Source organism: Vulpes lagopus, chromosome 14 (assembly GCF_018345385.1).
Source record: "Vulpes lagopus strain Blue_001 chromosome 14, ASM1834538v1, whole genome shotgun sequence".
Lineage (NCBI taxonomy): Eukaryota > Metazoa > Chordata > Mammalia > Carnivora > Canidae > Vulpes > Vulpes lagopus.
The window spans coordinates 26,444,562-26,458,604 of record NC_054837.1 but is presented as its reverse complement, the minus strand read 5'-3'; the positions used below and the strand labels follow the sequence as shown (position 1 = coordinate 26,458,604).

The following is a 14,043-nucleotide window of genomic DNA, read 5'->3' as shown; positions in this document are numbered from 1 at the left end:
AAATCAATGGAAGTCAGTTAACAGTATTGTACCAATGCTAATTTCTTGGTTTTGACAAAGATATCATGGTAATACATGATGTTAACATTAGGCGAGGGCAGCCCCGGTGGCTCAGCGGTTTAGCGCCACCTTCAGCCCAGGGCGTGATCCTGGAGACCTGGGAGCCTGCTTCTCCCTCTGCCTGTGTCTCTGCCTCTTTCTGTGTGTCTCTCATGAATAAATAAATAAAATCTTTGGAAAAAAAAACATTAGGAGAGAAGATGAACAAGGGGCATATGGAGGCTCACAGCTTTTTTCTAAAAAGCTGAAGTCATTACAAAATAAAAAAAATGTATTTAAAAAGAGAGACAAGAGATAGGTAAGCAGAGCAAAGAAATACCCTGGAGCTGCTTGGAGACAGGGAGAAAACTTGGTCTATGATGGACCTCTTCCACATCATATGAGATCTGGCTACATTTCATGTCTTGTTTTTCGATACATCTGTCCATCCATCCATCCATCCATCCACCCTCCATGTACCCACACAGCCATCCATTCATCCAACAAATTTTTGTTGAACACCTATCGTATATTAGACACTATTCTAGGTACTGGGATATAACTGTGACAGATGATTAGGTGTCTGCTCTCATGGAACTTATATTGTAGTAAGGGAAACAGACTCTATTTGAATTAATAATAAATCATCACAGGGATCCCAGGTGGCTCAGCAGTTTAGCGCCTGCCTTCCACCCAGGGCATGATCCTGGAGTCCCGGGATTGAGTCCCACATCAGGCTCCCTGCATGGAGCCTGCTTCTCCCTCTGCTTGTGTCTCTGCCTCTCTCTCTCTTTAATGAGTAAACAAATAAAATCTTTTAAAAATTTAAAAAAGCTCCCTCTTTAAAAAAAAATCAGGTGTTAATAAGTCCTATGCAGAAATTTAAAATTTAAAATTGGCAATGAGGTGATCAGAGAAGACCTCTCTGAGGAGGCGACCTAAGCTAGGACATGAAGGACAAGTGAGCCCACTGTGCAAAGAACAGGAGGAAGTGCAGTCCAGGCAGAAGGAACAGCTGGTGCAAAGGCCCTGAGGTGAGAATAAGCCTAGGTGCTTGATGAACAGAGCAAAGGCTTGAGGCTTGAGCATAGTGAGAGAGGGGAAAGTGGTAGGAGGCAGGGAAAAGCAGCATGGGATGAGAGAGGGGGCCCAGGGAAACCTTTTTTTTTTTTTAAGTGCAATGGGGAGAGACCAGAGGGGGTTTCAAGAGAAGGAATGGCATGTCCTGGTTTGATTTTGAGGCTCTATCGCTGGGCATGTGCAGCAGATGCATTGCAGGGAGGCACTATTGTCCAGGCAAGAGATGATGGTGGCAGGGAGGCTGGACCCCAGACTCCATGAGATCCATCTCTGTGGCGGTTTGTTTCTTGCAACCAAATGTGTTCTGATTATGACCCAGGACTCCTAATGCCACACCTCATGTTTTCCCACTGTGCCCTGAGGTCATCAGTGTAATCAGCAAAACCTTCCTTCCCTTCTTTTATTCCTTGTCTATACTCCCTTTTCTCCCTCTGTGAGTCCAGCGCCCTTGTAATATCTCTCTTCTTGGGGCCCACCGTGGCCTGATGTCTGAGACAACACCTCACGATCCCTAGTTTTCCCCTTCTTCCTTCAAAACTTACCTGTCCTGCATCCATTCTTTTGAGATGCCAGGCTGATAGATGTAATCTTGCTAGACTGGAAAGAGGTATTTCTTTCAGATATTGTTGCCATTTTTATGGTGATTTTTGTTGCTTTCAGACCAAGCAGGCATTTGCTGAACGTTTTTAGTTGCTGAGTTCTGTGCTGGGTCCTTTCATGTGTTTCAGTGCCCTTTGATCCTTACAAACATGTAGGAAGGTAGCCCCCCCCCCCTTTACTCTCTTTTTACAGGTGAGGATGGAAAGGCTCAGAACCTCTGCTCCCTTTTCCTGCAATGAATTATGGGAATATCGGCATAGGTCCATGAGGAGACATGATCTTGTTTTGATGCCCCTCAAGGCTGACTTGAGAATGACATATAAATGCTTATGAAAAGTACCCTCTGGAACTTATCTGGTTTCCCTGAAAAACCAGTAGGCATTTTCAAATGCAGCCAGACTCATGTCCCCTGAGGCTTTTTCTCTCTTTGCTTCCTGTGCTAGAAAGGGCTGGTGTGAGGTTCCTGGTTTTGTTGTCTGAGTGAGCAGGAATGTTCCATGTGGCTGCAGCTTTAGAAGCATCAGCCCAGGCAGGGGATATGCAACTGACCTCCCCTGCAGCCATCACTCCTCGTCTTTTCTCCAAGCCTTGTCTTCCATGTGGTTGGCGTCATGAGAGGGGCCATGGCTGAATGGGTGGCCTGAATTTCTTTCTGCTCCGTTTCTTTGCAGTTTTCTGGGTGTGGTGATGATGGTGCAAGGCTCAGTGAACTAACTATAGGCACCCAACCCAGAGGAAGAACCTTTTATCCAGGAAATAAATGGCTGGCAAAAATGGTGCCCTTTGTCATTCATGCATTCAATCATACATTCATCCACTATTTATTTGGTGTTTATCCTGTGCCAGACCCTGTGTTGAGGACATAAGAGACATATGTGGTCCCCTATCCTCAGGAACTGGTATCTGGATGTAGCCAGCAACTCTGACACTCATCTTCTGGGACGATGGTTTAGTCTAGGTCCTTCTAACCTTGCTCACAGACAGCCGCATCTGGAAGGCATGGGCTCCTTAGAGAATCCCATTCACTACTTACATGAGCCATTTATGAAACCTAAACCTGCAATTTAAGGTGGTCAGATGCCTCCCTCCCCCACACTGGGGAACACGGTGGAAGGAGACAGGCTGTTACAGTGTCTGAATTATGTGCACTGGAGGCAGAGAAGAGGAGGGTCCAGCGGTGTTGGGAAGAGTTGGGAAAGGGTCTTGGGAGTGCAGACAGGTGCCCTGTGCTGGGCCCCAGCAAGTTCTTCTGTGTTTGACACAAACACGGTATTCGAGGAGATATGGGATCTAACGTTGGACAGGGCAGCCTGAATCCTCACTTGGCTATGTGTAGTGTATGAGTCTGAACAAATATTTTATTCTGTCTGAACCTCAGTCTTCTCATCTGGGACGTGGAGATCAATCCTAGGATTTACTCTCCAGAAACACTATCCGTATTTGGCAATATCCTACATGTAAGGAAGTTAGCTGAGGTCTTAGGAAATTGCTATTATCATCCTTCATAAATTCTCAGGGCACCGCCAGGGATCAAAAAAGAGGAACCTCAGTCTGGGCTGGTGTAATCAGAGAAAGAAAGTGAACTTCGGATCTCAAAGCTGGGCAAAAAAAGGGATAGTGTCACTTTTGCGTCCTTCCATATCTCTAGCATCTGGCATGTAAGTCCGTCCTCAGCTTATGTTTGTTGAGTAAATAAATGAATTTTATTTGCTTTGGTTAGGACTTTGATGGAGAGATAGAGTGCCTGCATTTCTGTCTTCCCCAGGACCCTGTTTATTAATGGGATCAAACTATATATACAATCTTGTAGGTTTTTTAAAAATAATATTTTATTTATTTATCCTTGAGAGACACACAGAGAGAGAGGCAGAGACGCAGGTAGAGGGAGAAGGAGGCTCCATGCAAGGAGCCTGATGTGGGATTTGATCCCTGGTCTCCAGCATCACGCCCTGGGCTGAAGGTGGCGCTAAACCGCTGAGCTACCCAGGCTGCCCGCTTGTAGGTTTTTTTTTTTTTTTTAAGTATGCAGATTACATCTTTTCAGGGTTATGTCAAGGTATACCAGTGTGGCGCTGCTTCACTTCTGCTGGTATAGACTATACCACAGTCTATTCAAATAACCTTCCTATTGCTGGACATTCAGATTGTTTCCAATCTGTCATTATTGCAAGCAAGGCTGTGATGCTAATTTCTGTGTATACATCTAATTATGTCCTTAGGTTAATTTCTTGAAGAGTCTAATGGGTCAGATGGTAAATGTGTATAATTGTTAAGGTTTTGGACACATAGCGCTGTATCACCCTGCCAGCTAATCTGACTGCTAGTCGCTGCCGTGCAAGCCAGTCCCTCTCCATCTCTGCGCCACTCATCACTGCCTTGCCTGCTTAGCCAAATGGGATTCATGGGGAGAGCTAGCCTCTCCTTTTTCAAGCCTGCTGGGTATCTGTCGTATCATGTTAGGATTACGTAAGTGTGATGTTGAGAAATCTCCTTGGAGGGAAGTTGTTCCCCCAGATGTTGGAGCAAGGACCGGAGTAGGGAGGGAGAGATGCTTGGGGCTCTGAGAGGTTGGGCACGTGGCGCACCCTCTGCCACCCACCACCCACCCACTTCCCAGGTCTCCTACAGAGATACCTTTGTTCCTCCTTCCCCTGCCGCCATGCATCACAGAAATATGTGTCTTCTCCACATTACACTTCTCATGGCTCTCTTGTGGCCATTGCCACTCTGTTTTGTTGTTTGGAGGTCTCTTGTCTATCTCTCCCGTTGGCCTGTAGTATGGAGGGGTGGAGTCCTGCTCATTTCAGAAGATCCCACAAACTAACGATGTAGATATTCCTCTCATCCCATTTTACAGAGAAGGATGCTAAGACTCAGAGAGGTGAAGTGACTTGCCCAAGGTCACACAGCCAGTGAGTAGAAAAGGTGAGACTCAAAGCTAACTCCTTTTCAACCATTCTGCTAGGAGCTTGATCAATAGCTAAGCCACTAAATGAGGAGCCAGCTTTCCCTCTGTTCCCTCCCCAACACTAGCTAATAACCAAGACTTGTTGACAGATGCTGGCAGAGTTGAGGAATCTGGTTTGTTCATTTCAAGGAAAAGCCAGTGGGTATTTTTGGAGGAGTGCTTTTGAAAGACCCGATAGGAAACATTTCTGCCTCTCCTAACTTCCTTCTCTCCTCCAGGCAGGGGCCTGGCATCTCTTTATTCTGGACTCATTTCTTTTCCATCATAGCTTAAAGCTACTCTTGGAATTGTAGATTCTTCTGTCAAATGTCAGCCCCCCTCATCCTTTATGCCTTGATGGGCATCCAGTCGCCTGAGCTTTTTTTCTCAAGCAGTTCTTCCTCACTCTCCTCTTTTCCCACTTGCCCAAATCCAACCAGCTCACATCTTACTTCTCGGGCAGGTTTTCTGGCTTCTCCCATCTCGCTCAGCCCTCACCCTGTGGCTAGCAACTCTGGCATTGTTCATCTAGGCTGATGACCTGGCCCAGGTCTTCCTAAAATTGTTCATTTTGAAGATTTGGAGCTCCTTGCCCTATTTAAACTAAATATGCAATTGCGGGTGGTCAGATTTCCCCCTGCCTGAGATTACAGTAAGATAAAGGATACAGGCATCAAAGATTCTAATAATAATTCACTTATTCAGCATTGACCAGATGTCAAGTTTGTTCTGGGGCCCGAGAAGTCAGACGCTGCGCTATGTTCTTGGAATATCCAGTGCAACGGGAGAGCTGGTCATGCAGGCGGGGCCCAGGGAGAGGGTTAGCAATATTGTAGGAGCTCAGATGAGGGACCCACATATGGTCACTCTTCAATCACTGCTAGTTATTTATTCTTTATAGACCAGAAGCAGATTCTGGAGGGGACCTGGGAGAGGGAAGATCCTGCATTTTTCCTTCATTTTCTTAACATAAGACTTTGCTTCTGGGGACACCTGGGTGGTTGAGTGGTTGAGCGTCTGCCTTCGGCTCAGGTTGTGATCCCGGGGTCCTGGGATCAAGTCCCACATCAGGCTCCCCACAGGGAGCCTGCTTCTCCCTCTGCCTACGTCTCTGCCTGTCTCTCTGTGTCTCTCATGAATAAATAAATAAAATCTTAAAAGAAATAAAAAAGACTTTGCTTCTGGATTTTCTGTAATTAACTGAAACAGCCCCCTGAGAGATGCAGTTACTATGAGGAGGGGAGTTAGGTGAACCCAGCATACCTAGAGGACTGACCTCCGGGCAGATACTGCCATTGAGGTACCGGAAATAAAAGAGAAAAGCAAACCTCTTTTTGCTCTGTGTTATATCAACTTAAGTACATTTGTATATAAGAAAACATTATGTCGCTACTGGAAATGGAAATACAATATATATCTAATGCACTGGAAAAGAAATATGTAACATTCAAACCTTACAAACAGACCGCCTCACATCTTCTTTTGTATTTCAGGCCAATGTGTATTACTCTTTGGAAAATGCATCTCATTGATAATAATTATCGTCACAGTAGCAAAAGTAATAAATGAAGATGATACCCATAGGGCGTCCTGTATCCCAGGCACCATTCTCAGTTTTTTTACATATATTTGCTTGTGTGATCTTAATGACAACCACGTGAGGAGGTACAGTTATTATCCTTTTCTTTATAGATAGGGTCACTGAAGCACAGAGACCTTTAGCAATGTCCTCTGGGCCACAGTGTGTATGCAGTAGAGCAAGTTTGGAATCTAGGTAATCTTACCTTAAAATCTGGCCTTTTGATAATTTCACCACCCTGTTTCTGCCAGTGTTCTTTTTCTACCACCTCTGGTAGTTTGGAGCTAGATGCTTACCTAGACTCTGTGAGGAAGACAGGGACACTTGGTCATGTCCATTAGCTCAATGAAATGTCTTTGCCACACAGGTGGGTAGGTGGGGGAAGGTATTGTGGTTCCATTTTATAGTCAAGGAAACTGAGGCACAGAGTATGCAGATGACATGCCCAAAGTCCCACAGCTAGTGAGTGGAAGCCAAGCATCAAGCACAGAGCGCAGGAAGGCAAGCCCAGGCTTATTTCCTCTGACAATGCCTTCCCTGGTAACACTGAACTGACTGATTAATAAATAATACTTGTTGACTTGTCATAAAAACTTGTCTCACCAAGTCCTGCAGTGTCTTCTCTGTAATTACCCTATTTTCTCCTAAGGGGGCTAATGGGCTTCCCCAAGACTTTCCTCTTTCTCAGTGGGAAGGGATTTTTTAAAAAAGATTTTATTTATTTATTTGAGAGACAGAGCATGAGCAGGGAGGGGATGGTGGGGAAGAAGGAGAGGGAGAAGTAGACTCCTCGCTGAGCAGAGAGCCAGACATGGGGCTCAATCCCAGAACCCCAAGACCATGACCTGAGTGGAAAGCAGATGCTTAACTGACTATGCCGCTGAGGCATCCCTCAGTGGGGAGGGATCTGTCAAGGAACATAGGCCAGTCTCAGGGACCCAGAAATTCTCTTTTCTTGCTCTCCTGTCTTTCTGCTCTATTTACTTGTTTTGTCTTTGACTGATTCCCAGGGATGAGCTGTGTTCCTGGAAAGCTGCCCTGTGACATTTCTTCCCTTTTGTGTTCCTGATGATAGCATTTCCCTGGAGACTGTCAAAGAGAAGGAGGGAATGAAGGAAGTACTGTGTGCCCCTGCAGTGCCATCCAGCCACTGAGCCTAGTTGTCTGGCTGAAGCTTTGAGCTCGAGTCCTTTCTGTTGTAGGGCCTCCGTCTGTGTGCACATGTGCAGATGCATGTGTACATGCACATACATACTGTATAGTTTAGAGAACTTAGGTCTGATGGAAGCACCAGGTCCTCCAGTCCAGAAGAAGCTCAGTTGTGATTGCTAAGGCTGATTTGCTGTGGGCTTCTTATTGTGGGTTCCTTTGGTAGACATGCCCTGTTGTTTTCCTGTGGCTGCTATAACACATAACATAAACTGAATGGCTTAGCACAACACAGATTTATAGCTCTGTAGGCCCTAAAATCAAAGTGTTGGCAGGGCTATGCTCTTTTTGGAGGCCCTAGGAGAAGATCTATTTCCTTGTGTTTTCCAGCTTGGAGAGGCCACCCTCATTCCTTGGCTTGTGGCCCCTTCGTCCATCGTCAGGGCCAGCACTATAGTATCTTCATCTCTATCTCAGTCCTATAATCCAATACCACTACACCCCTCACCCTTCTCCTCCCTTTTCCCCTTGTGAGGATTTATGATTACATTGTGCCCACCCAGATAACTCAGGATAATCTCTCCATCTCAATATCCTTAACTTCATCATATCTATAAGGTACCATTTGCCATTTAAGGCAACATATTGACCACTTCTGAGGATTATGTTGTGGACATCTTTGGGGTCATTATTCTGCTCCATTTGCCAAGTGAAATAACATTCTTTCTGTGCCATCTCCATACCCATCTCCCTCAGGGATGGTACATCACGCTGGATCTTAAAAGTATTTAGATTCACACCCTGAGCTTCCTCTTCTTTGTAGCTGTGTTACCTTGGGCAAGTCACCTGACCTCTCTGTGCCTAATTACCTCATCTTTAAGATAGGTAATACTTCACTATGCTAAGTTAAGTCATGAATATCACTGAAGTGATAAAGCATGTCACTAGGTAAATAATAAACACCAAAAATAAATGGGAAAGACCATTATAATTAGGGATGCCATATAGCATAATAGTTACAAACTCAGAGGGCCTCAGTCCAAATCCCAGTTCTACCACTTACTAATGAAATGGCCTCAGGCTAGTTGCTTTAGGCATTTGAGTCTCAGTGTTCTCATTTGTAAAATGGGAACATAACTATTACCATCTGAACACATAGGATTGTTGTGAGGATGAAATAATAATAAAGTGCACAGGAGTCACTCAGAACATAGTGGGTGGCTTTTGTGGTTATTACCATCACCAGCATCGCCTGTCCTCCCTGGGGTGACTGAGAGACTTATTGGGCTGCCTCTGGCCTCATCAGAGCAAGGACAGGACAGGGCAGCTTGCTGAATCCAGAGCCTTGAGAAATCCCACCGCAGTGCTCCATCCTTGAGAGGATCAGAGCCTGGCTGGGTTGAGCCTTGAGGTGTCTGGTTTCGAGGTATCTCCTTCCTGCAGAGCTGTCAGAGCTTACAGCAGCAGCCGGTTCTTTGAACTAAGAACTCTCCAGGAGCTGCCAGGACAGAGCCAGGGCTTAGAGATAGTGACCAGGGCAGTGCAGAGGGTGAGGCAAAATCTCCAGAGAAGGTGGGGCTAGTTCCTAGATGGCATGGTCACCAGGGAAGGTGCAGAGCTCTGGTTTCAACCATATTATCATTTTTAAATTTTGCTGCAAAGCCCTGTTTCAATGAAGGCTTGGGCAGATGCCCAGTATGCAAAACACTTAAAAGCACAGCTGCTCTAGTTGAAACCAGGATGTGTGTGGGGGGCAACTCAGTCCTCCTTTTCACTCTACCAGGGGCCTCTAGGGGCTTAGTTTGAGGAAGAAAACTAACAGGGTGGCCAAAACACAGGCCTCGGATCAGACATCCCTGCAGCCCTGCCTCTGGTACTATCTAACTGTGAACTTTGGGGTGTCATTTCACATGCTGGAGCCTCAGTGTTCTCATCTGAAAATGGGACAATAAAAGCACCCACCTCAGGTACGTGTAAACTGGAGAGAGTGTCAAGTGCTTAGCTAACATACAGTAGGTGTGTAGGCATTTGCAGGTGGTAGCTATTTTCATTTCCTAAGGAGATCTGAATTAGAGACAGACCCTTTCAGAACATGTGCCTAGTCCCAGAGGCTGTGAGGTGGGGTAGATGTTCCTTGGGACTAGGAATTAAAAGACCTGGGAAATATTGGTTCCTGATTCTACCACCAGAATCCTGTGTGACTTTAATCCCTGTCTTATTGAATCACTCTTCAAGATGTTTATGGAGGGCCTAGTCTGTGCCAGGCACTGTCCTTGGTGCTAGAGCATGGCCCTGGTACCTTAAAGGCCTAAGTTCCAGACTCAACTATGCCACTTTCTAGCTCTTTGGCTATGAGCAACTCACTGCTCCTCTCTGGTCTTCACTTTCTCCATGTGTAAATTGAGGGGATTGAACTGCCTCAGTCCTATAATCCAACATCACCCACCCCTCACTCTCCTCCTCCCTTCTTGAAGCTCAGTTTCCTTATCTGTAAAATGGGAGTAATAGTAGTCTCCTCAAAGGGTCATGGCAAGGATTGAAGGAGCTGATACATATAAAGTTTATAGGAGAATAGCTGGCGCAGAATCAGTTTCCAATAAACGATAGCTGCCATTACCACCACCACCACCACCATAATCATTACCATCATCACCATGATCATGATCATGATGATTGTGAACATCTATACAGTGAAGCTCTAAATGATCACTAACACTCTGATATGTTAAGTCCTACTTTTCAAGGAGAGAATTAAGTGACAAATGTAGTATCTCACCCTGGGCCATCTGAGTAGGAAAGTTTAGAGGAGGGTCTCCAGTAGAGAGAGTTCTCCTTCAACTTTCCAGGTCTAAACAGATCTTTTTTTTTTTTTTAATTGGAGTTCAATTTGCCAACATATAGCATAACACCCAGTGCTCATTCTAAACAGATCTTGGCTTGCTTAAAGTTTCCTTTCCTTTTCCCATGGTAAGCAAGAATAGGACCCTTGAGATCTGGAACAGTGGAAGCTATGGGAATCAATTTCTCTTTGTATATTTCTCCTTTTAATGATTTTATTTCCTTGTTCAAATAGTGATTTCACTTCAGATCTTTTGAGGATGGGTCTTTGGTCAAAGCTCAGTTGTCAGACAATTTAGACCTCCCATACCCTCCCAACTTCATCTCTCTCACACCACATGCTAAAAGGTGAGGCTTGACACATACCATCCTGGATTGGCTGTCTATTCCTTTCTCCCTCTGTCAAAACATTTGAATTGTAGGAGGTTATGGATCATGGTATCCTAGCAGCTCACAACTTTGGTGTCCTCATTGTTGCTTTTTATGTTTAGGAAAATTGGGTAGTCATATCCTCTTTACATTTGGGACTTGGAGACATTAAAATGACTTTTCCAAGGTTGTATGGGGGCCAAAACTAGCTCCCAGAAATCTGTCAAATGCTTATTCAACTAAGCCCTTTAGAAATTTACATTTGTTAAGCTTTTCATGCTCTGAATTCTGAGGCACTCAAGATACGGGTCAGAAATCTGAAGCAATGCAGGTGAAGCCAAGTCAGCTAGACTGAGTTTTGGGGGTAGAAACAACTTGGAGGCCCCCCACACTGGGGTCAGACTCTTCTCAGCAGAGAGGAACAGTGAAGGTCTGGGGGCGTGTGTAGGAAAGGGGCTGTGAACTTACAGCTCCTGGCTCTGAGAGTGAGCGACAATATTAGAACAAGTGTGTGGTAGGTAGGCTGTCACTGACTTCACTGTGTGATGTCGAGAAGTCCCGTTTCCCCCCTCCCACTACTCCCCCTTCTCTGCTCTAACCATCCAATAACTTAACTTCGCTGCCTGGAGGTTGCGCTTCCCGCCCATCCCTCCGCCGCCGCATTTTAGCGCTGTCCGCGGTGCTGATCGCCAATCTCCTGATTGCCGTTTGGACCAGCGGGGATCTCTGGTGCGCCCAACCTCTCCTCCGACCCCCACCCCCGCCTCTCTTTCTCCAGGCACCTCACACATAAATCACGGGTGGGAGGCCAGCTTGGTTCCCCCTGCGCCGGCAAGCTGCTGCCCCCTCCCTTGCTCACACAGGGTTTTGCAGCAGTGGTGGCAGCTGCCACTGATTCAGGCACTGGGGAAGCAATTGATTTGTCTACTGCCAGCAGCCCGGAGTTGCCTACGCGGACGGACGACAGAGAGAAAGAGAAAGAAAGAGAGAGGAAGAGGGGTGGGGGGAGAGGACTCAGAGCAAAAACCTTCATCCATGTGGAGGGCAGTCTGAGGAAGCCTGTCCACTGACTGGTCTGAGTTTTCTCTTCTTCTGACCGTGATATTTCTTTTCGTCTTGATCCTGCATGATTTAGGGGTAGTTGGTGTGTGTGTGTGTGTGAGTGTGTGTGTGTGCACGCGCGCGCGTGCTAGTGCTTTGATTTTATTTTGGGAAGAGTAGGGGAATCAAATGAACAATTTTCTTTCAGGCACCTCTACTGAGCTTTCAAACCAAGTCATCGGGAGTTAGTATCTTCCCACCCCAGCAGGGAAGGGAGGAGTTGGCTCACCCATTCCCTCTGCAATCCTCTGGTGTGGAGGTAAGTGCTATTCTTCTCAATTGTGTAAATGGGCTAGGGGTATTGGAATCCCAGTTGGGATAAGGTGTGCCCATGAGCTGCTTGGGATGAAAGGTAGGTAGGGGAGGGAGGGAGGTTGAAGAGCGACCACATTTATTTGCCCACATTCTGCAGTGTTTGATCGCCTAAACGGCACCCCAAAGCTAAATGAGATTTCGGCTCAGTGCCCAGGGAAGGGGTAAAATATGCTCCTGTTTTAGGCAATGCGATCAAAATTGTGGCTTCTGCCCAATTTACCCTCTCCCTTGCAGCAGAAGCTGTTGAAAGTAGCCAGCAGTTCTCCGAGTGGATTAACCCTTCGTAGGCTGGCCAGCCTGCATGGAGGGGTCTCTGGTGTTCTGATCCGTGGGTGAGCACCTTTGCCCTGGATGGGAGAGCATCACTTGAGGCCGAAAGGTTAATCCTTGTTGAGGGTCACCTAGGCACACCAGGTGAGGCTTGCATAGGAGAGGGCTAGGACTGTACCATCTTCTAGGTACAGCTGAGTAATTCAATTGTAGTGATTTTTGCAAGCGTGGCTGTTCTGAGCTTCCTGAGATGGGAGAGCTGGGAACCATGGAAGGACCACATTTTGCTGGGAATGAGTGGTCAGGCAGGCCATAGGGGAGCAGCCAACAGCCTCTGGAGCAGACGATGTTTTATTTTCACAGGTGGTGTAACCTGTAAGTGATTGTATGGGGGTGCATCGTGGCACCAGCCTGGAGGACTCCATCCTAAGCCTGTCTCAGAGTAGGCAAAGAAGGGAACAGGGTTTGTTCTGATTCTAGGGAAAGACTCCTGTTTCTGGCTTTGGATCAGTTCCAGGGCAGACCAAACCCTACTCTAGTTTCTTTATATGAGATCCTGATGGGATAAGCCTGCACCAACCTGTTAGTGAGTGGAAAGTTGAGATTTCTTGTAGCTGAATCCAAAAGCTCACATTTAATTTTAAAACACCTTTGCTGCTAATCTGTGACCCATAAAAAAGGAGATTTCTCTTTGCTTGCTGCTTTGATTACATCTACCTTTCTAGAAATAAATGTCCTTATTTTTAGCATCCTCACTATTATCTCAGGGGCCACTTCAGTCTTCTGCACTCCCAAGGATTTCTCTGTAGGTTCTTGTTCTTGATGGTGGGAGGAATAAAACATCAGCCCAGAGACTGGCAAGCCTGAAACATAAGCAGGGCCCACTCAGTCATTTTCTCCAGTCCCAGAGCCAAGCGGGGACGCCGAAATCCCAGGGCATGTGCCTGCTCAGGTAGACCATATGAGGCAAAGGAGGTGGGCTGCATGATGATTAGTGTCAAAGACGTGTCCTCAAAACCCCACACTTTTCTCACTGGGTGACCTTGAGGAGGAAGTTGCCTTAATTTCCTCCCTGGGAAGCCTCAAGTATGGATGATTGACATGCAGAAATTTGGTTCAGATAAGGAGCCATGAGATCTGGCTGTTGGTGAAATTTAAAATTTCGAACTTTGGCATTCACTGGTCAAACTGGACAATGGCTGGGGCCCTGGAGTGGGGGGCTCTTAGGAGTTCCCTATTGTGCTAAGTGTTAACTCTTTAATTGCTGGATTATGGGGGAAGTTTGGAGGGGAACTAGGAGAGTGTCAGGGGAGCCATCGGAGCCTCAGTGCAACATCACCATCTGGCTCAGCAGTATTTCAGTGTTTTAACAACTGGCTTAACCGTGCGGAGCATGCATGCTAGCCCAGCGGAGGTAGCTGGGGCTGGGTTGTTAACATGTGGGTGCTTTGAAAACATCTCCTTGCTGCTTCTCAGCCTTACTTCCTTGGGGGTGGCTAAGATCCAAAAGGCTGCCCTCCCTCCTCCCCCATCACATTTGAAATGGTGCATTGTGGTGCACCAGGGAGAGGGAAACAGAAGCTTCTGGAAAGAGACTTAGACTTGGACCAGGAGATCTGGGTTCCATCCCCAGCTCTGCCTCCCCTTTCTGGGCTTTAGTTTCCCTGAATGTGCAATAAGGCACATGGTCTAGGTGACTCCGGGGGCCCTTCTAGCTCTGTGGATCTGGGACTATGTGAGGAGTGTATGTGCAGGC

General features: G+C 46.5%; 1 protein-coding gene across 4 annotated transcripts in view; it reads left to right on the top strand.

The window, feature by feature from the left end:
- RPH3A (rabphilin 3A) overlaps positions 1-14,043 on the top strand; it is a 271,152-nt gene that overhangs the window by 156,181 nt on the left and 100,928 nt on the right. The window contains exons 1-2 of one of the 4 annotated variants that reach the window (XM_041728335.1): positions 11,209-11,330; positions 11,851-11,961. The gene's annotated coding sequence lies outside the window, so the exon portion shown is untranslated. Of the gene's footprint in view, positions 1-11,208; positions 11,331-11,470; positions 11,675-11,700; positions 11,739-11,850; positions 11,962-14,043 lie in introns of those variants that run through there. The other 3 variants (XM_041728336.1, XM_041728338.1, XM_041728337.1) reach the window with 3 other exon arrangements.